This window comes from Lepisma saccharinum, chromosome 9 (assembly GCF_977018435.1).
Source record: "Lepisma saccharinum chromosome 9, izLepSacc3.1, whole genome shotgun sequence".
Lineage (NCBI taxonomy): Eukaryota > Metazoa > Arthropoda > Insecta > Zygentoma > Lepismatidae > Lepisma > Lepisma saccharinum.
Window position 1 is genome coordinate 64,650,208 of NC_139237.1, and position 24,939 is coordinate 64,675,146.

Here is a 24,939-nt window from a genome sequence, read left to right on the forward strand (position 1 = left end):
ATTTATCCAGCCTTGTCTCCGCACCCAGCCTATGGGTATCTGAGAGCAACCTTGGGGGATGAAGGCTGCCGGAGCATGGTGCTGATCACATCACCTGCAAAATAGTTCGAGATCAAGAATCTTTGGGGCCCACCACACCACTATGTGTGACTTCATGGCACGGTGCTATATACACGGGGGAATTTACATTACCTTTACCTATGGAACTCACCCAGGGTGATGATGAAGCGCGAGAATACATGTTGCTAAATTCCACTGAGTCTATGTTTTCGTTGTAAAGTAAGTTTATAGACATTCCAACACATTTATTCCTTCTAGGTGATTCACAAAAGACTTCTTCGACATTATTTAATGATGTGGATGTAGACTCAGCATCACTTGAGAGTTCACAAGGGGATGTGAAATCAGTACTGGGAAGAACGTTTGAAATAAGGACGAAGCAAGGAATTTTCACAATTCTCGCAAGAGTCACTGCGCGACTTTTTGCAAAAGAAAATTGCAAAATTGAACTTTGCGGCCGCTTAGATTGTGTTTGGAATGTTGTGTTTTAATTCATGCTGCATGGGAATAATAATCCAAATTATTATTATTATTATTATTATTATTATTACTGTCGCAGATCTTTGACTGTGATAAATTAGCCATTTTTAATTTTTTCTACAGCATTTCCCATAATATTTCAAGAGCTCAAGGGGGGGGTTTAAACCCGGTAACCCCCCCCTTGCGTACGCCACTGTGGAAGATGTCATCAAAGTCACAGATTTCTGTCTAAACAGGAGACCACAACAGGGGCAGTGAAGGTACAGATAAAGAAGCTTCTCTATGAAAGAACTTTCTAAATACTTGCCACTTCTTATACTTCGGCTCATAAACAAGATGAATTCATGTAATAGCTGCTGTTCCTATTCTGTGAATTTATCCTTCGCAAAATAATATCTTCTGTCTACATTTTCACTCTTTACTGCAAACAAACTACACAAAGTAGTTTTACCTAATGTCACAGTATCTGATAGCAGTGCCAGGGGAATGGTTCAGCCCCCCTGCCTAGATACGGGCCTGTATTTGTTAGGTTAGGCACGTCAGGTTTAGGGCTCTTATATCAAATATCCCTAAATGCTTTAAACATCTGATCATGCAACATCTGGTCTTAATCATAAAATCCTTTCGAGCCTCGTAGAAAATCCACAAAAACTCGTGTCCAAGTCGACCAAGAACGTCTTCTCGTGTAAGCTACATTTTAAATTATAATTTCTCCTTCTACGAATACTTTTAACATGCCAATTAGTTCCTTCAAGCTTCGAGCTTGCACCCACAATCATTTCCGGTATTCTAAAGCACTTTCTAATACTCCTATAAAGCTTGTAACAAATCATGGTACTACTTTACTATACTGAAGACACCTAACAATGATTTATTTTGCAATTTTTTACATTGCTAATGTACTATTCTGCATTGCGGAACATTTCTTTAGGTGAAATAATGAATTTCTAATGAAAATAATGTATATTTCTTACATTAACGAGTACTTAGTGTTGTTCCTTATTTCCCACAAACCATCCACGGGTAGCCCCAAAATTCACGATAACCCCACGAACCATCACGGGGACGAGGTATGCCTACTAGGTTAGGTTAGGCCTGTTAGGTTAGGTTCCATTAGTATTTCTTTCGTTCAATTTAGCATATACGGATAATACGAGAGCGTATTGTGCTCTCGTGCAGAAAGCAAATGGCAGCAGCAGCAATAGCGCGTCGGAAATAGATTTTCGTAGAAAACCACAAGCATTCGCATTAAAATCAGGGTGGCTACAAACAAGCAGAAATGAAATTCCCTGACTTTTCCAGGTTTTCCAGGACAAAATTTACATTTTTCCCCTGACAATTACAAACTAAACTAAATCGATGTTTTTACAAATGGAAATAATAAACTCATACAGATCCACGTATGGTTTTGCTAAGTATGAATATTATCTTCTATTAAATTGACTTAATTTCTCTATTCTCTATGACTTGAATTCAAACTGCAAAATAGTGAATTTGGAAAATTATTACAATTCACAAGCTAAGGAAGGACTATGGAATTTTGTTATACGCAGTAAGTTTAAAATAACATACTAGCTTATTGTAAAGTTACGACTAAATGAGATAAGAGTGATTGATTAAGAAATACAATTTGTAATTTATCAGTCTCCTTATACATTCTCGGTATTATATGTTGATATTTCCACTGAGGTTTGGAACCCTCTGCTTGCAAAAACTATGAGTGCGGACTCATTTTTCAATGCATAAAGCTACTTCTCTCTTCTCCGTAAAACAAACAACTTAACTCTTGCATATAAGTGAAACAACTGAATCAAACAAAAGAAAGTGTCATATTTCCTTACATTATCGATGGGATATCAAGGAATTTATAGAATTGCATTGTATAGGTACCTGATTTAGCTAACCAACACATTAAAACAGGAACACTCTAATAATAAAAACTTCTGAAAGTTCATATACGAGGTGCATCCTGGAAAAGCTCCAATGGTGCCTATACGCAGCACTAGTGGTCGGAGAGCGACACACACACATACAGGCAGGAAGAAGTGGCATGTAGCTGTAATCTGGTACAGTTGCAATGTAGCCGGTTTAGGACAGTTCTAGGTTAAAGATTGCAGCTCTCATACAGTCTCCCACCGACTGCGATGTAGCCTACATTGCACGCTCAAAATTTGGCACAGAGCAATCGTGTGAGTTGTGCAGACCGGACGTCGTGAGTGATAGGATGGTCAGACGATGGTGCAGACAATTCACGGAAGGCCAATCGAATGTGCACAACCCCATAGAGCTGAGTACACACGGGGCCTTTGCATCACTTCAGGTGAGAGAACTTGGACCACTCCCTGTACAGCCCTGGCCTTGAATGTACCTACTTTCATCTCTTTGTTTAACTGAAGAGGTTTCTGGCAAGGCAAGGATTTGACAGCTACATTGCGGTAGAGATTGTTCCACTCTTTGGTGTCACACACATATACCATAAGCATACAAAATTTAGTGCCATGGTGCGACACATGCCAGAACAACGGTGGTGATTATGCCGAAAATGTTTCCCAAAATTCACATTTTCATTTTAGCGCATTTTCTGGCAAATATCTGAAATTATACCTTCATGGTGTTTTTAAACTACTGTTTCAAATTGCCATTTCACATGGCTTATGCCTCTTCGCGAGAGTTTGATATCTTGAAAGTTATTTTCCATACCCCTTTATTAATTTTAAGGGAAGGATTTTTGATAATGAAATTTTGGTGTGGAGTTAGGGCCCCACACTTTCTTGATCATGGCTGAAGGTGGGGATGATGTGATCAGCACCACACTCTTGGCTGCCTTTATCCCTCAAAGTTTCCTCAAGGTACCAGCTTCGTATGATGCTGGGTGGGCGCCGGAGCAGTTTGAATAGGTGGAAAACATCCCGGTTCTCCCCCGCTGGGGATCGACCCCGGGTCTCTCGCATAGTAGTCAGATGCCCTAACGACTGAGCTCCATTATTACTCAATCGAGAAATGCCGATAGAACGCACTTAGCGTGGTAAATCAAAACATATCTCGTGCGACAAATATGAAGATGTGGCTCCCGTGTGACGGTAGATAAGCACTCAATCTCCTGTTATAACCTTGCCACTTTGCTCTGTGATGCAAATGGTTTTGATAGAAGTTGAAAAAATCGTGGGAAATACAGTGCGTTCATTTCTATCTGCAGCCGAGAGATCGGGAGAAGCGTGGCGGGCGGCGCTGACGGAGATGCCGACATTTGCGGCCTGTAATGCCCGCTTATTTTTATAGACATATGCAGACATTTATATAAATATTGCAAAACGATCACTAACCTGTGTTATAACACGCAAAAGTTCTTCTGTAATTCATCCAAGTTCTGCTCTTAGATACACAAATAAATACGCTATAGAAACGATGTAAAGATCCACAGATAATAAAACATTTTAATCATAGTTTTGACCAGTAACGTCCTGCTTAAGTTTATATCCTTGAAAGAGTTTTGTGCCGATGGGGATCGTTTGGAGGTTTTGAATATGCAACACTGTATCAAGATTACGCTGTAGAAGAAACCGTTAAAAGTCAATAGTGTTCGTGAGCTTCCTTGCAATCCGAAATCTCCGAGCTCGAGTTTTTTGTTCCTTCGCGACTAGATGAAGACAGAGTTGTAAATATAGTGGCGAGCAATGTAAACCAAGAGCGTGTTAATTTCGTACTGTGCGCAAGAGTGTTATTCTTGGTTACTTGCAGTTACTTGTTTGTGTTATTGTAGTGTGTATGTGTGACGTGTCAGTGAGACGATTGGAATGCCAGCCGCAAGATTCACGTTAGAACAAAGATTTTTTTTATGTATGACACGTACCTACGTGAAAACAAACTCGTGTCGAGACGTGTGTAGGTAATTTGTACAGAAATTCCCATGCGTTTCAACTCCACACAGAGATACGGTTAGACATCTTGTCCTTAAATTACGAGAAACTGTATCGTTAAATTTTAAAACACCTAAGCAAAAACGACGGATTCTAACCAAAGCAAAACTCGATGATATTGGTGCAGCGTTAGAACGTTCTCCAAACAAACCTCTACGCCGTGTTTCACAAGAGGTGGGCGTGTCAAAATCATCGGCACATACAGTCACTAAGCTACTAAAATTAAAACCATACTCTTATAACACAGGTTAGTGCTCGTTTTGCAATATTTATATAAATGTCTGCATATGTCCATAAAAATAAGCGGGCATTTCAGGCCGCAAATGTCGGCAACTCCGTCAGTGCTGCCCGCCACGCTTCTCCCGATCTCTCGGCTGCAGATCGAAATGGACGCACGTTATATGATTTAATGTGGCTGTCGAAATCATTTCACGTACGTATAACTCTATAGTTTACTCTTGAGTAAAATGTTGGAAAACTTGCATATTCTTTGTACACAAACATGGCCTAGAAAAGACAAGGATGTTGGATTTCATGGAATTTTTCGTTGTTTTAGGACATTTCTTTTAAAAAAATCGCTAAAAATGCCTACAATTCGCATTTTTTTGCCAAATTCGCATTATTTCGATATTTCGAACGGGCGAAAAATGTGTCCAGACATCACTGCACATTCCTAAACATAATTTCGCAGCAATTACAATTTTTAACGGTTTTGGCGTTTGCGAAAAATCAATGTACCTACTAATTGGAAATTACTTTCTGGCCACCCCTCGTATAAATCAGTAGATGGAAAGTAAAAATTTAGCAGGGCTGGCAGAGAAAAGTCAATTCTTGAAGGAAGTGATTTGCTGTTATGATTGAATGATTCGAGTAAATATGATACTAAAATATTTACGTATTTATTATTAGTATTTTATTTCATAATATTAGACATTAACTTCACTCAGTGAGAAATTTAAGACCATCTCTCACGAGATTAAACAGACAGGACAGAGAGTGGCATTAATTTCATTTCAATACTAGTGTTGCAGTAAATTTGATGTTGGGAGCATGCCACTTGCCAATTTTTATAACGTTCACCAATGCAGATTTACGTTTAACTTTTTCGTGATAGTATTCAATATATATCCCATTTGGTTGGGTTCTTCTTAATATGTAAGAATAGTGCAATGTCATTGTAAACGTATGTTAATTTGTGCGAAACCAGTAATGCGTCAGGATGATGAAAGAAAACCTTCGTAAGAACTGCTACATTAAATAATGTGAAGTGAGCCAGAAGAGTAATAAAATTCCAGCAGCATATTTGCAGTCTAAAGCTCTTCTTGTTTATGCATGCGATTTTTGTTGGATGTTTCAGTCCATGCAATTTCTGTCGCATGGTGTAGTGAGATACTTTGTCGGGTGGTGATATTCGACAAAAATCGTATGTATAATGGAACATATTTGTTTCCATGTTCCTTCAGTTTGCCCCACAAAATGCCTTACTACGACGTCCGACAACTATCGGATGGCGCCACCGGCTCTTATCCCCTCAATCTGTTGACAAGTTCCCTTACTACTCCCATACGGACAAGAAAAAATGATAATTCAATGCATTTTTCACCACATAATATTTAGAGGCTTAACCTTTACTCCTCCAATGATACCAACCATTATGGTATCATCAGGGTAAGGTCGTACTGGCCCGATGATACCATATGGTATCATGGTGCTGATTACGAAATGAATGTGCGTTTTGGACCTTCATACTCTTATGTTTGGGTGGAAACTCTGACACAGGTCTGGAGCAAGCCTGGAGCATATTGATGGCCAAGCTCCCCCCCCCCTCCGCAACATATCCATGCCACATTTCCGAACACCAAAGAACATGAAATATGTTTCATTCTCTTGAGAAATATCCATTCTTTGAAAAGAATACTAAAGTTCGCACCGTCTTCCCAAATAGTGGGAGAAGACGGGGTAAACTCCAGATTTTTATGTTTTTTTTCCATTGAAACTCGGTAGTCGCTCCCCCCAAACCCCCTTTCCTCGGTTCGGCATTCTGAATTGTACACCGTTGCATGCTCTGATGTTTTAGCTGCAAAACAAAACTTATCCGAAGTAGATTGCTCCCATAGTGCCAAAGTTATAACAATTTTCCTCCAAAAATGCAAATTACCTATTTTTCGTAAAAAACAGTTTCACATTTTGGCTTATTATTCAACTTGTATGGCACCCGAGAACATGAAACATGTTTCATTCTCTTGAGAAATGTCCATTCTTTGAAAAGAATGTAGCAAACTCCAGATTTTTGTCTTTTCCATTGAAATTCGGGGGTCGCACCACCCCAAGCCCCCTTCCTCGGTTCGGCGTTCTGAATTGTACACTGTTGCATGCTCTGATGTTTTATCTGCAAAACAAAACATATCCGAAGTAGATTGCTCCCGTAGTGCCAGAGTTATAACAATTTTCCTCCAAAAAATGCAAATTACCTATTTTTCGTAAAAAAAGAAAAATCACATTTTGGCATATTATTCAACTTGTATGGCACCAAAGAACATGAAACATGTTTCAATCTCTTTGGAAACGTCCATTCTTTCAAGAGAATACTAACGTTTGCGCCTTCTCCCCAAAATAGCGGGAGAAGAGGAGGTAAACTCCAGATTTTTATGTTTGTTTTTTTCATTGAAATTCGGTAGTTGCGCCCCCAAACCCCCCCTTCTTCGGTTCGGTGTTCTGAATTGTACACGGTTGCATGCTATGATGTTTTAGCTGCAAACAAAAACTTATCCGAAGTATATTGCCCCCATAGTACCCGAGTTATAACAATTTTCCTCCAAACATGCAAATTACTTATTTTTCGTAAAAAAAAAATAATTAAATTTTGGCATATTATTCAACTTGTATGGCACCAAAGAACATGAAACATGTTTCATTCTGTTGAGAAATGTCCATTCTTTGAAAAGAATACTAAAGTTCGCACCTTCTTTCCAAATAACGGGAGAATAGTGGGTAAACTCCAGATTTTTGTTGTTTTTTTCCATTGAAATTCGGTAGTCGCTCCCCCAAAACCCCCTTTACTCGGTTCGGCGTTCTGAACTGTACTCCGCTGCATGCTCTGATGTTTTAGCTGCAAAACAAAACTTATCCGAAGTAGATTGCTCCCTTAGTGCCCGAGTTATAACAATTTTCCTCCAAAAATGCAAATTACTTATATATTTCGTAAAAAAATAATAATCACATTTTGGCTTATTATTCAAATTGTATGGCACCCAAGAACATAAAACATGTTTCATTCTGTTGAGAAATGTCCATTCTTTGAAAAGAATACTAAAGTTTGCGCCTTCTCCCCAAAATAGCGGGAGAAGAGGGGGCAAACTCCAGATTTTTGTTTTTTCCATTAAAATTCGGGGGACGTGCCCCCAAGCCCCCTTCCTCGGTCTGGTGTTGTAAATTGTACACCGTTGCATGCGCTGATGTTTTAGCTGCAAAACAAAAGTTATCCGAAGTAGATTGCTCCGATAGTGCCAGAGTTATAACAATTTTCGTCAAAAGACTGTTCGAAGTCAATCAAGACGAAATTCCCTGACATTTCCCTGACTTTTTTTGACACCTCAAATTCCCTGACTTTTCCCGGTTTTCCAGGTTTTCCAGGTCTGTCGCCACCCTGAAAATGGATCGAAACTACATTCCCGAACATCAACAACGCTACAGAAAATGATTTGCGTAAGTACTTTCTCCTGTAAATTTGAAGAAATCCGTCTCCTGTATAGTAAAGTGTTACCAAAATGACTTCTTGGTTTGAGTGCAGTGCATATCACTATATTATGTTTACTTACACAGTATTTATGACAGAACAGTTTTTACATTAAAATGTGTGCATTTTGCCTTCCAGTTATTCCTTCAGCAAAATCTGAAAAATATATGGGTAAGAATTTACAATATAACTAGAGGAAGTCTCCAATTTCGTTAATTTTCGGTATACTAACTAATTTTGGCCTCCTAATCACGAATCTGTTGTAAAAAACCGGGGGTCACGTCTGGAAATTGTACATTTTGATGAAAAATTGTTTGTTAGCACCAAAAACCATCCACGGGTAGCCCCACAAACCATTGACGTTAGCCCCAAAAACCATCCACGGGTAGCCCCACAAACCATTGACGTTAGCCCCAAGAACCATCCACGGGTAGCCCCACGAACCATTCACACGAGGTTAGGTTAGGCCTGTTAGGTTAGGTTCCATTAGCACTCATTTCACCCCTAAATTCATCGAAAAAAATAGGGATCGTACTAGAATTGAACATCATAAATCATTTTCTTGTAAAACAACGGCGTGGTTGGACACAATGACAGGAGATTACATTTTTGTTCGTAAAACTACGCATATACATTTATATATAAAAAAAAATTCAATCGGCTCTTTTTCAAATTTTCAGACGTGACCCCTGGTTCTTTTCAACAGATTCGTGATTAGGAGGTCAAAATCAGATAGTATACCGAAAATTAACAAAATTGGAGACTTTCTCTATATTGTAAATTCGCTCCAAATATATGTACCGGTTTGTTGGTTAAAAAATTTGGCCACCTTGCTTTCATAGGAGGCATTCTGGCAAATTTGTTCATCATCGACAGCATATTTATTGTTAAACCTAACCAACTGACAATTAACAGCCAACTACAGTACATTAAAAATTATATTAAAATTTCGGTAACCACCAAACGTCTCTAATTCCCTTATTTTCGTATTTTTCACATTGATACTTACATATTCTGCATTCGTAAGGATTCTATTTCGCGTTTCGTTTTTTGCAGGCAAATAATCTCAATTTTCGAAATATGGAGTATTTTTATTTTCTTCGCTTTTGCTTGCGTTACACGCGATATGGCGGAGAAATCTTGACTAGCGTAGTCCATGATCAGTGGTTATGCAGTGTTGCGACCTTCTTCATAGCAAAATATCTAGGTACTAGTATGGAGAATACGTAAGTACGAATGTCAAAAATTGACGAAACTCGGAAGTTATAGGTGTCGTGTGGTGGGTGTGTTGTGAAATTGGTGCCAGGTGTTGAGGATCCGGTGGAGTTTTTGGTTGCACACGGGGTGGTGAAGAGAGGAAAGGAATGTGCAAAGTGTGAAATTGGAAATAATTGCGAATCATTGGCGCTAGCCCCACGAACCATTGGCGCTAGCCCCACGAACCATTGGCGCTAGCCCCACGAACCATTGGCGCTAGCCCCACGAACCATTGGCACGTGGATAGGTTAGTAGGGCCACGTAAAGGTTTCAATAGTGAAAAAGATAGCCCCACGAACCATTGGCGCTAGCCCCACGAACCATTGGCACGTGGATAGGTTAGTACGCCACGCAAAGGTTTCAATAGTGAAAAAGATAGCCCCACGAACCATTGGCGCGTGGATAGGTTAGTAGGGCCACGCAAAGGTTTCAATAGTGAAAACGATAGCCCCACGAACCATTGGCGCGTGGATAGGTTAGTAGGGCCACGCAAAGGTTTCAATAGTGAAAAAGATAGCCCCACGAACCATTGGCGCGTGGATAGGTTAGTAGGGCCACGCAAAGGTTTGAATAGTGAAAAAGATAGCCCCACGAACCATTGGCACTAGCCCCACAAACCATTGGCGCTAGCCCCACGAACCATTGGCACGTGGATAGGTTAGTAGGGCCACGCAAAGGTTTCAATAGTTAAAAATTGGTTTCGAAAAAAATATTCGTAGCCCCACACACCATTCTCGGATAGCCCCACGAACCATTGGCGCTAGCCCCACGAACCATTCACGGATAGCCCCACGAACCATTCACGGATAGCCCCACGAACCATTCATGGATAGCCCCACGAACCATTCATAAATAGCCCCACAAACCATTCACGGATAGTCCCACGAACCATTCATGGATAGCCCCACGAACCATTCACGGATAGCCCCATGAACCATTCACAGATAGCCCGACGAACCATTCACGGATAGCCACACGAACCATACATAAATAGCTCACGAACCATTCATAAATAGCCTTAGAGATACTGGGCGAAAGGGGTGTTTATAGCCCCCATCAACCTCACATTGAGCACGCCACTGATCCTGTGCACGTCATGTTGTCGCAAGTTCGTAATCAGAAATGATGAACAGTAACTCACGTTTATTTACGTTCTAGAACTGTTACACAGTTACAAAACCGCGTATTTGGAAACACTGACCGGTTGTTATGTCATGAAACGCTCGCAAATATTTGGTTCACGTAGTAGACGGACATCAAGGGAACAGCTTTCGTGCATTGGAGTGACATTAATGTCGAAAATTACATGATTTACCGGCAAAAAAATTTCAACGAGGTGAAAACAAACTTCCAAGACCTTCCTAAAGTATAAATAAACCCATTTCGGTAAGTACTTTCTCCTGTAAAATTGAAGAAATACGTTTTGGGGATACGAAAATTTTACCAAAATTATAATCTAGAATACAGAATGTTCCATGAATTTAACCATAATGTAAGACTTCAGGAAATTTTACCTTGCACTATTTTTGTTTTTGTTTGTGTGTTTACATAAATAAAGTTTGAGAGGTTCGGAATGCTGAACGATATCTCTCATCCTGTTGGGAGCGAATTTACAATATAGAGAAAGTCTCCACTTTTGTTAATTTTCGGTATACTAACTAATTTTGAACTCCTAATCACGAATCTGTTGAAAAAAAACCGGGGGTCACGTCTGAAAATTTGAAAAAAAGCCGATTGAATTTTTTTATATATAGGTGTATATGCATAGTTTTACGAACAAAAATGTAATCTCCTGTCATTGTGTCCAACCACGCCGTTGTTTTACAAGAACATGATTTATGATGTTCAATTCTAGTACGATCCCTATTTTTTCTATGAATTTAGGGGTGAAATGAATGCTAATGGAACCTAACCTAACAGGCCTAACCTAACCTCGTGTGAATGGTTCGTGGGGCTACCCGTGGATGGTTTTTGAGGCTAACGTCAATGGTTTGTGGGGCTACCCGTGGATGGTTTGTGGGGCTACCCCTCGATGGTTTTTGGGGCTAATGTCAATGGTTTGTGGGGCTACCCGTGGATGGTTTTTGGCGCTAACGAACAATTTTTCATCAAAATGTACAATTTCCAGACGTGACCCCCGGTTTTTCACAACAGATTCGTGATTAGGAGGCCAAAATTAGTTAGTATACCGAAAATTAAAGAAATTGGAGACTTTCTCTATATTGTAAATTCTTACCTCCTGTTGGTACAATAACATCTAACATATATATTCGATATTACGTCTTTAATGCAAACAGACTTACGTTCTTAAAAATGTAAACATCACAGTCACAGATTATATGCAGCAGATGCACGCCACAGATCATCATCATACGCCATACGTCTCCCTAGAACGCACGCTAGGGGTGTGCGGGATCCCGAGCAGTCGGGAAATACCGAGTGGTCATTTTAAAAAGTTGTTAAATCTCGACGTTTTCTGCATTGCAAGTGTCTGGAACTTATCGGAAATTGTTTGCTTTTATTCCAGAAATGCAAAAACATTCACTTAAGTTGAAAATGACGTGTAGAATTCGAAATTTTCAGAGCTTCGGAGAATTTCGAACATTTCCCGTCCCGAAAATTTCCCGACTTTGTTGGGAAATGACGGATTTTTCCCGTCCCGAATGTCGGGATTAAAAAAATTTCCTTTCCCGACCAAAAAGAAAAAAATGTCTCGCGCACCCCTAACGCACGCTGTTGAAATCTTGCTTCTGGCCGGTCGTGCAGTGGTGTAGAGATCCCATCCTCCTAAACAACCCAAATGCGGGAAAGGGGGAGGTGTTGGAGCCCCACAATTTTCTGTATGTGCTCCTGAAATACAAAAATTCGATTCAAGATATAGATGTGGCGGCGATTAGGGCTTGTGCCTTTTGTTCGATTGTCTTTTGAATATGTAACCACAGACCCTGTTTCAAAACTCGCCTCGCGAATTTTTCTCCATAAACATCACACGTGTTCACAGAACAATATTTTTCCATACTCTCTATTCCAGAATGTAGTTTTAGTTTTACGTATTGATTTCGGAATGCTTTCCAATATATCATTATTTTGTATTAACTTATTTACTCTCTCCTTTTGTAGGTAGAAAAGTGCCACTTGCTGCTTTGAAAAGAACAGTCCTTTTTAATCTCTCACAATTTGCCTTACACGTGCATTCAGGTAAAGATAAAGAAAAGGTAAAGTGTTCCCCTGTGCATAGCACCACGCCATGAAGGCGTATAGGGGGTGTGGGGGTGTGCATTCAGGTTCACAATATATTTATATGTATGTTTGTAACGTGCTGCATAAACAGATAGCTACGGAAAATATTACGAGGACTCCTACCTGAGCAGATTGAAAAGGAAGCTAAAGTACATGCATTCGGCATATTTCAGGCTCCATTGACATGAAGGAGCTTATCATCATCATCATCATCATCGCAGCTTTGGGGAGACCCTTGTGCACAGTTTGTTAGATTCGTCAGAAAGTCAATGATAATAGACCAACATTCATAGCAATCACATTTTTTATGCAACTCTTGTCCAATTTTTGAAAATTGTGTAACCATTCACTTTTTTAGAAGACATAGAATGGCAACGTGCTTGTTTGAACAAGAACAAACTCTATAAAGGGGGAAATAATTGATTTATTGATTTGGTGATTTAAGTCCACTTTATGCACAGTAAGGCTAATCGGAACTGGTTTTACAGTTTAAAGTGGAATCCGAACCACGATGTGCCTCCACCAGGTATAGAACCCTAAACCCCTTGATTACAAGGCGACGACGCTACCATTGCACCATCGGGGAGGCCAAAAGGGGGAAATAACTAGGTTGTGTTGCTATTAGTGAAGTGTCCAGGAAATAATTCAGGAGAGGTTTGGACCGAAACATAATTATAATGCTTACATAATACATTTAAGCACCAAGTCGCCAAATTAGGATTCAGTAGTAAAAAGCCTGTTGTCAAACTTAGTGCACACGGGAAATACAGATTTGCAATTTTTAGAAGTCCACAATTAGAAATAAAATTAACACTAAATTTATTCAAACTTCCCCTCATATTCCCATTGAAATGTAAAATGTATATTGTAAGGTTAGCAAAATGCTTCGAAAGTCTGACGATGTGCCGTCTCTCTTCAATGTTTGACAATCTAAGCAACAAGAATTGATTAGGGCCTCCCAGATGGAGTTGGTTTTGGCAGAGGCGCAACCATGAATTTTTGTCTGGGGGGGGGGGCAAGCACCAGGATAAACGTACCAATAATAATAATAATAATCATTAAAATAATGTTATTTTAACATTATTATTATTATTATTATTATTATTGATTTTCTTTATTTTACTTTGCTTCTTTTGCCACTTTTGGCTAATTTGCGAAGATGGTGATGAGTGATGATATGATGAAATTGATAAATGGACACTCACGAACATCCATGCCCAAGCCGGGATTCGAACCCGCGACCAACATCATCATTATTATTATTATTATTAGTGGTAGAGTAGTGGTATCAAAGACATTATTGTCCATATACATTACGCAAAAGGGGGGTAGAAGTTGATGCTAAAGCATTTGTGTTCGAACAAACGATCTGAATTATTTTTTCAACACGTTCAACTTCACATTAATAATGGAAAACAAGCACACAAAGCATTTTTGATAGATAGAAAATGCTTGATAAATGCATTCCAAATATTATTCTTTTTAACATTAACATGTATAACTTTCATGCACGATATATATTTCGCACATATGTAACATGGAGTGACGTGGACACTAAATTGTGTATGTATTCAAAGTTTATATATATTATTTAAATACATTACACAATCAATTCATACATCTCACAATAAACCAACAGCAAGCCGCCCACCCAGCGTCGAATAACATGGGTACCTGGGGGAAACCCTGGGGGGGGGGGGTAAAGGCGGTCAGGGGCGTGATGCTGATCACATCACCTCACACACGACCGGATCAAGAAAGTGTGGGGCGTTACCCCCACACCGCCTATACGTCTTCATGGCGTGGTGCTATGCACAGAGGAGGACTTTACTTTTACTTTTTTTTTCCCTTTCCTCTAAACTATTGTTCATAACTTAAAACAAAATCAAGTGTTACTTCTCTCTCTCGTAATTTGCAATGCATAACAGAAAACAAACTGTGAGCGAAGCAGACAGAAATCAATATTGATTTAACATGGCGCAAACAATTTCACGGGACGTCAATGCATTCTCTCTTTTACAACTTTTGTGCCTCCTCGATGGTGTAGTGGTAACATCGTCGCCTTGTGATTAAGGGGTTCCGGGGTTCGGATCCCACTTTAAACTGTAGGTCCAGTTCCGATTAGCCTTTCTGTGCTTAAAGTGGACTTAAATCCACATTTAAATCAATGAATTTTACAACTCTTTTCATTTAGATCGTTCGGCGCCCAAGGCCGACTCCCGCCGCCCCCTAGCTAGGGTTCGGAACTTGATAAGTCTAAGAAAAGCAGCTATTGCGAGCGAAGCGAGCAAGAAAGTTTCACGAAAAGTATTTTTATTTGCATAAAATTTGAAGTTGTGAGCGGTAACTGCACCCTGAAGGCACACTTAGCCGTCAATGTTTGCCCCCCTTGCCCCCCTAGAACCCATTTCCGTCCAAGGTTGGGGGTGGGGGTGGCAAAACGCCTGCTGCCCTTCCTGTGGTTCCGCACTGGGTTTTAGTAATATCGTCGTATTGAAATCAAGGGGTTCGGAGTTCGATAGCCGGTGGAAGCACATAGTAGTTCGGAATTCGGATGCCAATTTAAACTGTAGGAATTCCTTGTTGTTGCTCTCATGAATATCACGTATTCATTTGAGCCTACTTATAACCGCGATGAACATGGAGAAGTATAAACAAACAATGTTTTCAAATTTTGCAAAAGCCTCGAAAAATTGAAAAGATCTTTCTCCCGCGTATCCAGCGAGTTGTGTTTAATTAAGTAGAAACCAGAGGCAGCGCCAGGAGGTACGCAATAGCGAAGGGGTGCTTCCGCACATCTTAATTTTCTTCCGCACCCCTTTCAGCCCCCGTTTTCCAAAACCTATTTTCAACCGAAAATACTTTGACTCTTCACAGAGGGAAAAAATGGAATAACCAATAATTAGTTTAAGAAAACCAAACACTTGTTTAAACAGGCGATAAACAAATGATTGTTCACTAACACTAAGTGCTATTCAGTAATTGTGTACATGCATAGGCGCCGACTTTAGGGTAGCAAGGCACTTCCCCCCCCCCTACAAATTCAAGTAGAAGGACACATTTTATGTATATTTACATATATAAAGTATTGTTTATGTCGATCTTCCCCCCTCCCACCAAATTTATCTTAAGTTGGCGCCTCTGTGCTCATGTGCTTATAGTTACTATAGGGGAACCACGAGTAAAAAAAACCTGCGCAGATTCGCGACTCCTGTGCATCGTACTCCCGCGAGGAGGGGAGGGGGAGAGTGGACCATGCTTCCTTATGGCCCGAGGTGGAGGGAAGAAGGGAAAGCTGCACGGGGACTTTTCGTCCCAAGGTTCTTTTCCTTGTGGTCGATCTATATTAAAGAATTTGTTCAAAATTACCATGTTTAGTAAATTCTACTATATTTTACAGCCAAATAGCTTAACCAAACGCGTTTTGTTAATTTAAGCAAAGCAGTTTCTTTCTGTGTTGCAGTGTCATTTACGTTATGGCTTACGAAAACCATGTCATCATGAGCGTATAATATTAAGTATTGAAGAGAGACCATTATTACTGTATACTACGAGCGACCTATTAATATTAATCTGGAAGGGAAACCACATTTTCTTCTTTGTACACACACGTTTTGGTCAAAAGAAGCAAGGAAAAATTAATCAAGTCATTGCTCATTGGCATATTTTCATGAAACCTTCTGAAAGTTGATTGGTATTTGATGCAGTGGTTAAAAGCATACACGCATGTTTCATTTTTCCTTTATTTTCAACATCGCACCCTTTAAATTTCTTCCCGCACCCCTAGATGGTTGGTTGATTAATCCTGACGCTGCCTTTACTCTTGCTCAAATGTTAGGTCACGTTGGTGGTATTGGAGGCGTTCTGCTTTATATCTCGCTGCTGCCCCCTCACTCGCAAGTTGTGCTGCCGAGTTCATTGCTCGGTTGGTTATTCCAGGATACGTGCGTACGCAAGCTGTGCGCGAAGGACTACACCACCTGCCACGAATGAAGCTCTTCCTTGACCAGGAGAACAGAAGTCGCGTGGAAACACAAGCGACAGGCCGACGATGCTGCTTGAAACTGTCAAACTTTACGTTTACAAGCAGACTGAACAGAGTTGTTTTAGTGCTACAGAAAGAGAAGGGAAGACATAAGTGAGAGACAAAGAGATAGAATGAGAACAAAGAAATAGAGTAGGGAGAGACAGAAATAGAGAAGAAAGAGAGAATGAATGAAGCGAGAGAGAGAGAGAGAGGGGGGAAGGAAAGATAAATTTAAAAGAGAAGGAAGAGAATCAGTAGAAGATTGATAGAGAAAAAGAAGAAAGAAGAAACAGACAGAAAGTGGGAGAAGACTTATTATAAAACAGAAAATTTCGAAAGCTAGACAGAAGATGCAAGGAAGGAAAAGAGTTACAAATAAAAGAGGGAGGGAGGGAGTTAAGCGACTCTTAGTTTGCCGTCTTCCTCTCCGCACAACAGTTTTGCTACCTTGTGTTCTGACGTCAGACGAGGATTGCCTACGAGGTTAAGTTAGGCCTGCCATGCTCCTACGCTGGGAAACGTTGCTGTTGATTGGCTCGTTCCAAAGCAACATGGGTCGCTTGTCGCTTGTCGCTCCGGTCTGAAATCGCCCTAAAGGAGCGTGTCGCTTGTTGCTTTGGTGCGAAAACTCTATGTCGCTTGTCGCTTCAACCTGAAAGCTATCTGGTGGAAATTTCACACCGAAGCGACAAACGACACGTATAATTCACACCCAAGCGACAAGCGACACAATCCCCTTCAGTCTGAAGGAAAGCATTCACCCCGCATCCGTGAACAACGGACCGAAGCGACAAGAGAGGGGTGGCCAGATCCGGATCCTGGCGGATCCGAAATCCGGATCCGGTTGGTTCCGATCCTAAAATTTTTCGGATCCGGATCCGGATCCAGAAATTTCGGATCCGGATCCGGAACTTTCGGATCCAGAACTTTCGGATCCGGATTCAAAACTTTCGGATCCGGATCCAGAATTTTCGGATCCGGATCCAAAACTTTCGGATCCGGTACTTTCAGATCCGGATCAGGTACTTTCGGATCCGGATCCGGTACTTTTGGATCCGGATCCGGAATTTTCGGATCCGGATCCGTTTTGCCATCCCACATGCGCTTCTTTGGAAAGTAAGAATGTGCTTATAACATATTGTTACCTGCTAATATACATATATATATATAATATACATACACACATATATACAGGGAGGTTATTTCAGTCGTTCACCGCCAGCCTGTCGGCCGTTCAGCGGACTCTTCATGCAACAGGTCCCGGCAAATTGCGTTCAGGAAGTCCGTAACAGAAACCGCTTGTTTTGTAATGTTTCCACTTTTCACAATTACAGTTACAATTACAATTGAAATAAGCACGTACCTTGTCGCAAGGATGCTGTGTGTGTGTGTGTGGAAAAGGTGTCCTCCCAAATACAAATATTTCTGGCACCTTATTTCTGACAGAAAATCTTAGATTGGTTGGTTGATTTGTTGTTTTAAGTCCACTTTATGCACAGTAAGGCTAATTGGGACTGGACCTACAGTTTAAAGTGGGATCCGAACCACTTGTGCCTCCACCGGGTATCGAACCCGGGAGAAAATCTTAGATTAGTCATCGCTACTTTATCCTCAGTTGTCGCGACAGCGCCGGCAGCTTATCGGGGGTTGGGTGAGTTGTCTGTCAGCCGCGAGAGGGCGCTTCATACTGCACGTGTCGGCAGTGATGCCAACCGTAGGGACATGTCCCTAAGCATAGGGACTTTTCACTAAATTTCTCCCGCGTAAGAACGTAGGGACAGATTGTGCCAAATGAGGGAAAACGTAGGTACTTTTTTCAATCTTGGTAAATGACATTTTATGAATTAGTTTATCTGGATACTTTAGCGAAGAGGAGAAAAAAGAACTAACTAACAAATCTCCATCAGAATTTTGAAACATGTTATCGGTTACCAAAAACTTTCAAGGCAAGTTCCTTTTTGAAAACATTTCCACTCTCGCGAAAATAGTGCTAACATTGCCACATTCTAAAGCGGAAACGGAAAGAATATTTTCAATGTTAAGTGATACAAAAACAAAAAAAGGGCCTCCCCGATGGCGCAGTGGTAGCGTCGTCGCCTTGTAATCAAGGGGTCGCGGGTTCGATACCCGTGGAGGCACAAGTGGTTCGGATCCCACTTTAAACTGTAGGTCCAGTCCCGATTAGCCTTACTGTGCATAAAGTGGACTTAAAACACCAACTCAAATCAACTCAACAAAAACAAAAAAGGGAAATAAAATGGGACCAGAATTGTTAAAGACTGCAGGAAATACAGCATCACCAACCAACATCTATCTCTGCACAGCAGCAGCATGTATGACTTCAAATAACATAATCAACAGTAAACGACTCAACGTTATTCATTAGGGGTGTGCGGGATCCTTTACTTTAAAAAGTCGTTAATTCTCGACGTTTTCTACCTTGTAAGTTTCTGGAACTTATCGAAAATTGTAAGTTTTTATTCTAGAAATGCAAAAACAATCACTTAAAGTGAAAATGACTTGTAAAATTCGAGATTTCCAGTGCTTCGGGAAATTTCGAACATTTCCCGTCCCGAAAATTTTCCGACTTGGTCGGGAAATTGCAAATTTTTCAGTCCCGAATGTCGGGATTTAAAAAAATTACCGTCCCGATCCCGTCCCGACCCAAAAAATTCTGTCCCGTACACCCCTATTATTCATTAAGGCAAGAATTTCCAATACCGGACCCTTCTGTAATTTCTATGCTACGTCTTATACTCACGAAATAATTATTCGTGATGATTTATCTCAAGTTAACATGTTGGGGTGAGGGGGAAAAAATGTTAATTAACGTGTAAAAGTTGTAAAATAAGCATTTCAATTCTCGCAATGATTCTCCGTATACAAGTATGGTAGCCATATTTGTTGATATGAACAAATTACAATTAGTTACGCTGTCTACAGCGTTACCACACTCTTGATTTCATACTTGGAGAGCATGGATTGTATAAGAATAGCGGAAGAGAACAGTAAAAAAGTTGTTAATGTTATACAGATTGTTAGGTGGAGTGTGCAGGAGGGCTAATTAATAAACTTATTCATTTCAGTATATTGCCCAAAGAACATGCTTACATGTGACAGCGACAATCACGATGTAGAAGAACTGATTTGATTACAGGTAAATTTGGCAACATTACATCAATCATAAAATTGCAGGATACTAAAATGGCGTCTTCGATGATGTTAAAGTGCTACGAAAAAAATATTTTTTTTCGGTTCGTAATCACAATTACCGCAAAACCATTCAGGAATAGCCCCACTGAGCATTCTCGGTAAGGTTAGGTTAAGTTAGGTTAGGCAAGGCAAACATAGTTAAAATTTGGGCTCGAAAAACGGGTAGCCCCACGAACCATTCAGGTACAAAAAAGGTAAAGTGTTCCCCTGTGCATAGCACCACGCCATGAAGGCGTATAGGGGGTGTGAGGGTAACGCCCCACACTTTCTTGATCCGGTCGTGAGTGGGGGTGATGTGATCAGCATCACGCCCCTGACCGCCTTTACCCCCCAGGGTTTCCCCCAGGTACCCATGTTATTCGACGCTGGGTAGGCGCCGGGGCCGCTTCCAGGTACGGTTAGGTTAAGTTAGGATAGGCAAATGTAAATTCGCTCCTTCATTAATTGTGGAAGCACCGAGCAGAAAGATTTGGTAAGTAAATGTGTATATTTTATCTTCTGTTTTGCATGCTCATGAGGTGATAATTTTTTTAGTCGCTTTACTTGGCGTAGGGACATTTGGTCAGTTGTAGGGACATTTTGACTACGTCTGTAGGGACATTGCCGAAAAATGGTTAGCAACACTGTCGGCTACCAGACTAGTCAGTGTACGTTCAAGTTCACTTCTGTTTGCGTTTATCAGTACGCGTGTTGTTTATACTGTGTTGCTACTCATGGCCAGTGCTTTATTGTGTGTTAATTGTTATTCATTCATTAGTTATGTCGTTAAACAAATATAGTCTTGAACAGAGAGTTTTTATGTACGATAATTACGTGAAAACGAATTCTTGCAGAAAAGTGGTCAGGGAATTACGATAGACCGGATCTCTTGAACCTAAGAAACGTGTTGTATTGCTGTTAAAGGAGGTCATTTTCAACATCTCTTATAACACAGGAGGTTAGTGATCATCATTATTATTACTTTTAAATATCATTTTACGCTTTCGGTTTGCTTTATGCGCCGGGATGCTGTCTTCCCTTTCTGACAACTGACGATAAAGTAGCGATGTCTAATCTAAGATTTTCTGTCAGAAATAAGGTGCCAGAAATATTTGTATTTGGGAGGACACCTTTTCCACACACACACACACAGCATCCTTGCGACAAGGTACGTGCTTATTTCAATTGTAATTGTAACTGTAATTGTGAAAAGTGGAAACATTACAAAACAAGCGGTTTCTGTTACGGACTTCCTGAACGCAATTTGCCGGGACCTGTTGCATGAAGAGTCCGCTGAACGGCCGATACGCTGGCGGTGAACGACTGAAATAACCTCCCTGTATATATAGTGTGTGTGCTCGCGTGCGCGATTTGTAATTAATTAATACACTTACTTACTAGGGAGGTCTAAGTCTCCCCCTCCGATTTCCATGAAACTTGGCAGGTGTATAGAGCTCCCCCCCACAAATGTCAAGATGAGGAGAAATTGAAGTGGGGATCTGTCCCCGAAACCACGTAAATATGGCATAGGAAGAAACAGGGGGCATACGGCCTCTCTATACACCTGTCAAATTTCATGGGAATCGGAGGGGGACACAGGGGTCAGATGATTCCCACGGCAATTTGTCCTAATCTTGACATTTGAGGCGGGTTTTGCCCCCTAAAACAGTATTTTAGCCGAAACAAAAAAACACGTATTTCTTCCTTTGGGCCCCTCTATACACCTGCGAAGTTTCATGAAAATCGGAGGGGAACACAGGGGTCAGATCCTTACTTCAATTTGTCCTCATCTTGACATTTGAGGGGATTTTGCCCCCTGAAACTGTTTTTAGCTCAAACAAAAAAACACGTAATTCTTCCTTCGGGCCCCTCTATACACCTGCCACGTTTCATGGAAATCGGAGGGGAACTCAGGGGTCAGATCCCCACTTCAATTTGTCCTCATCTTGACATTTGAGAGGAGGTTGCCCCCCTAGAACAAATTTTTTTCCGAAACAAAAAAACACGTATTTCTTCATTTGGGCCCGTTTATACACACACCTGCCAAGTTTCATGGAAATCTGAGGGGGACACAGGGGTCAGATCCCCACTTCAATTTGTCCTCATCTTGACAATTCAGTGGGTTTCGCACTGTAAAACCGTTTTTTAGCTGAAACAAAAAAACAACAACATGTATTTCTTCCTTTGGGCCCCACTATGCACCTGCCAAGTTTCATGGAAATCGGAGCGGGACACACAAATCAAATGCCCACTTAAATTTGTCCTCATATTGACATTTGAGGGGGGGTTGCCCCCTAAAATCGTTTTTTAGCCGAAACAAAAAAAACACGTATTTCTTCATTTGGGCCCGTTTATACACACAACTACCAAGTATCATGGAAATCGGAGGGGGACACAGCGGTCCGATCCTCACTTCAATTTGTCCTCATCTTGACATTTGAGGGGGTTTTGCCCCCTAAAACCGTTTTTTAGCTGAAACAAAAAAACACTTATTTCTTCCATTGGGCCCCACTATACACCTGCCAAGTTTTATGGAAATGGGAGGGACACAGGGGTCAGATCCTCACTTCAATTTGTCCTCATCTTGACATTTGAGGGGGTTTTGCCCCCTAAAACCGTTTTTTATCTGAAACAAAAAAACACGTATTTCTTCCATTGGGCCCCACTATACACCTGCCAAGTTTCATGGAAATCGGAAAGACACAGGGGTCAGATAATCACTTCAATTTGTCCTCATCTTGACATTTGAGGGGGTTTTGCCCCCTAAAAACCGTTTTTTAGCTGAATAAAAAAAACACGTATTTCTTCATTTGGGCCCGTTTATACACACACCTGCCAAGTATCATGGAAATCGGAGGGGGACACAGGGTCAGATCCTCACTTCAATTTGTCCTCATCTTGACATTTGAGGGGGTTTTGCCCCCTAAAACCGTTTTTTATCTGAAACAAAAAAACACGTATTTCTTCCATTGGGCCCCACTATACACCTGCCAAGTTTCATGGAAATCGGAAAGACACAGGGGTCAGATCCTCACTTCAATTTGTCCTCATCTTGACATTTGAGGGGTTTTGCCCCCTAAAACCGTTTTTTAGCTGAAACAAAAAAACACGTAATTCTTCCTTTGGGCCCCACTATACTGTCAAGTTTCATGGAAATCGGAGGGGGACCTTTAGATAACCTCCCTTGTTAGTCTTACACTTTGTAATTATTTAACACTGCATATATTATAATGTTTTATTTTAATTTGTAAAACTGTAACTGTAGAACAATTGTATAATTTTTGTATAACATTTCTATCTTGTTATATGTGTTAAAGGTTTCATCCTGGAATGGAATGTCTCACATTTATGTGTGTTTTCATTTCTAATACATTCGAATGAATACATATTCGTTTCAATGGCATTTACAAAATCACTTCGGACTTTTGTGCACGAGTGTGTTAGCCGATGCGTAGCAAAGTATTTTAGGAACAACACTTGAAAAAAATTCTTGTAGGACTAAGGTGTGGTAATATTATAATGGGATTGAGATACGAAACTCTCGGATCCGGATCCGGATTTTCGGATCCGGATCCAGATCCGAAACTTTCGGACCCGGATCCGAAATTTTTGGATCCGGATCCGAAACTTTCACACCCGGATCCGCGGATCCGGAACTCTCGGATCCGGATCCAGATCCGAAACTTTCAGACCCGGATCCGGATCCGCGGATCCGGAACTCTCGGATCCGGATCCAGATCCGAAACTTTCAGATTCGGATCCGGATCCAGATCCGGAACTTTTGGATCCGGATCCGGATCCGAATGGATCCGGATTTTTCGGATCCGGATCCGTTTGGCCATCCCTACAAGAGACACGCGCAGCTTTTCGTGTGTCTTCTGTTCGAAAGGTTGCATTGACTACTGAAAGTTCGCTTCCAAGCGACTCGTGTTTGTTTATAAAGTGAAGTGTCCCTGTCGTTCGTTGCTTCAGTGTGATACTTTCGTGTCGCTTGTCACATTGAACAAGTCACAGGAGAGAAGCGACAAGCAACGTGTTGCGCTTAGATACGAACCCTCAGTAAACGTAACCTTCCGAACCGAAGTACCACGTGTCTCTTGTCGCTTGCGTGTTGCTCAAATTGGGTCGTTTTCTTAATATCGAGCGTAGAATGCCTCGATCTGTTGGTACTGCCCGTGCGGTGAAGACTTTTATCATAGACGGAACGGAAGGGGATCCTGTCGCTTGTCACTTCAGTGTAAATCCCCGTGTGGCTTGTCGCGTGTTCCTTCCGTCTGAAAGCTCCCTCCCTGTACGATGGATGATAAAGAGTGGATGGGAGTTAGAAAAGCAAGGCAGATTCTATACAATATCTAGCTATTGATAATCAACAAACTTTATTTGATATACTCATGTTCTTATAATTAAGAAATCATATTTATTCTCACTATAACTACAATGAGCAAAGTGATTACAGGTTTAACCCATTTTGGAGAATAATATTTTGTGATGTCTCCCAGTTATAACTTTTGTTGGCACAATGTCCTGCAGTATTTTTACGAGACGAGACGAGACAAAACGAGACGGGACGAGACGAGACGGGACAAACAAATATTTTCGAGACGAGACACGAGACGAGACAGCATTTCCACGAGACGAGACGAGACAGACCAAAGTCTCGTCTCGTCTCGTCTCGTCTCGTGGGCAACACTAAAACCTAGCTAGCCTAACCTAACAACGTAGGCATTTATCTTAAAATTAAAAAGCTGTTTCCCGTGACGTCAGAACACAAGGTTGCTCAAGTGTTGTGCGATAAGTGAGACCCCTTAGTTTGAACCTCCATACGGACGTCCATGATTTATTGTAATGAACACAATAACAAACCAAGTTGATGAGTACCAGGAACGAGACTGTACCAAGTCTCTGTGCCATTCCTGATACCCACACACGATACCGAAGATTCCAGGTTCGAATCCCAACACGGGCATAACTGTTCCTTTGTGAATGCCCCGTCATCATGAACTGTTGTTATACACAATAAAAATATTTTA

The 24,939-nt window shown here is 40.9% G+C and overlaps 1 protein-coding gene across 2 annotated transcripts in view; it reads right to left on the reverse strand.

Annotated features, from left to right (window-relative positions):
- The window catches only part of LOC145992088 (uncharacterized), a 38,009-nt gene extending 26,177 nt beyond the window's left edge, over positions 1-11,832 (reverse strand). Inside the window, exon 1 of one of the 2 annotated variants that reach the window (XM_083128309.1) lies at positions 11,754-11,832. The gene's annotated coding sequence lies outside the window, so the exon portion shown is untranslated. Of the gene's footprint in view, positions 1-10,964; positions 11,053-11,753 lie in introns of those variants that run through there. The other variant, XM_083128310.1, reaches the window with a different exon arrangement.
- Positions 11,833-24,939: the final 13,107 nt, after the last annotated feature.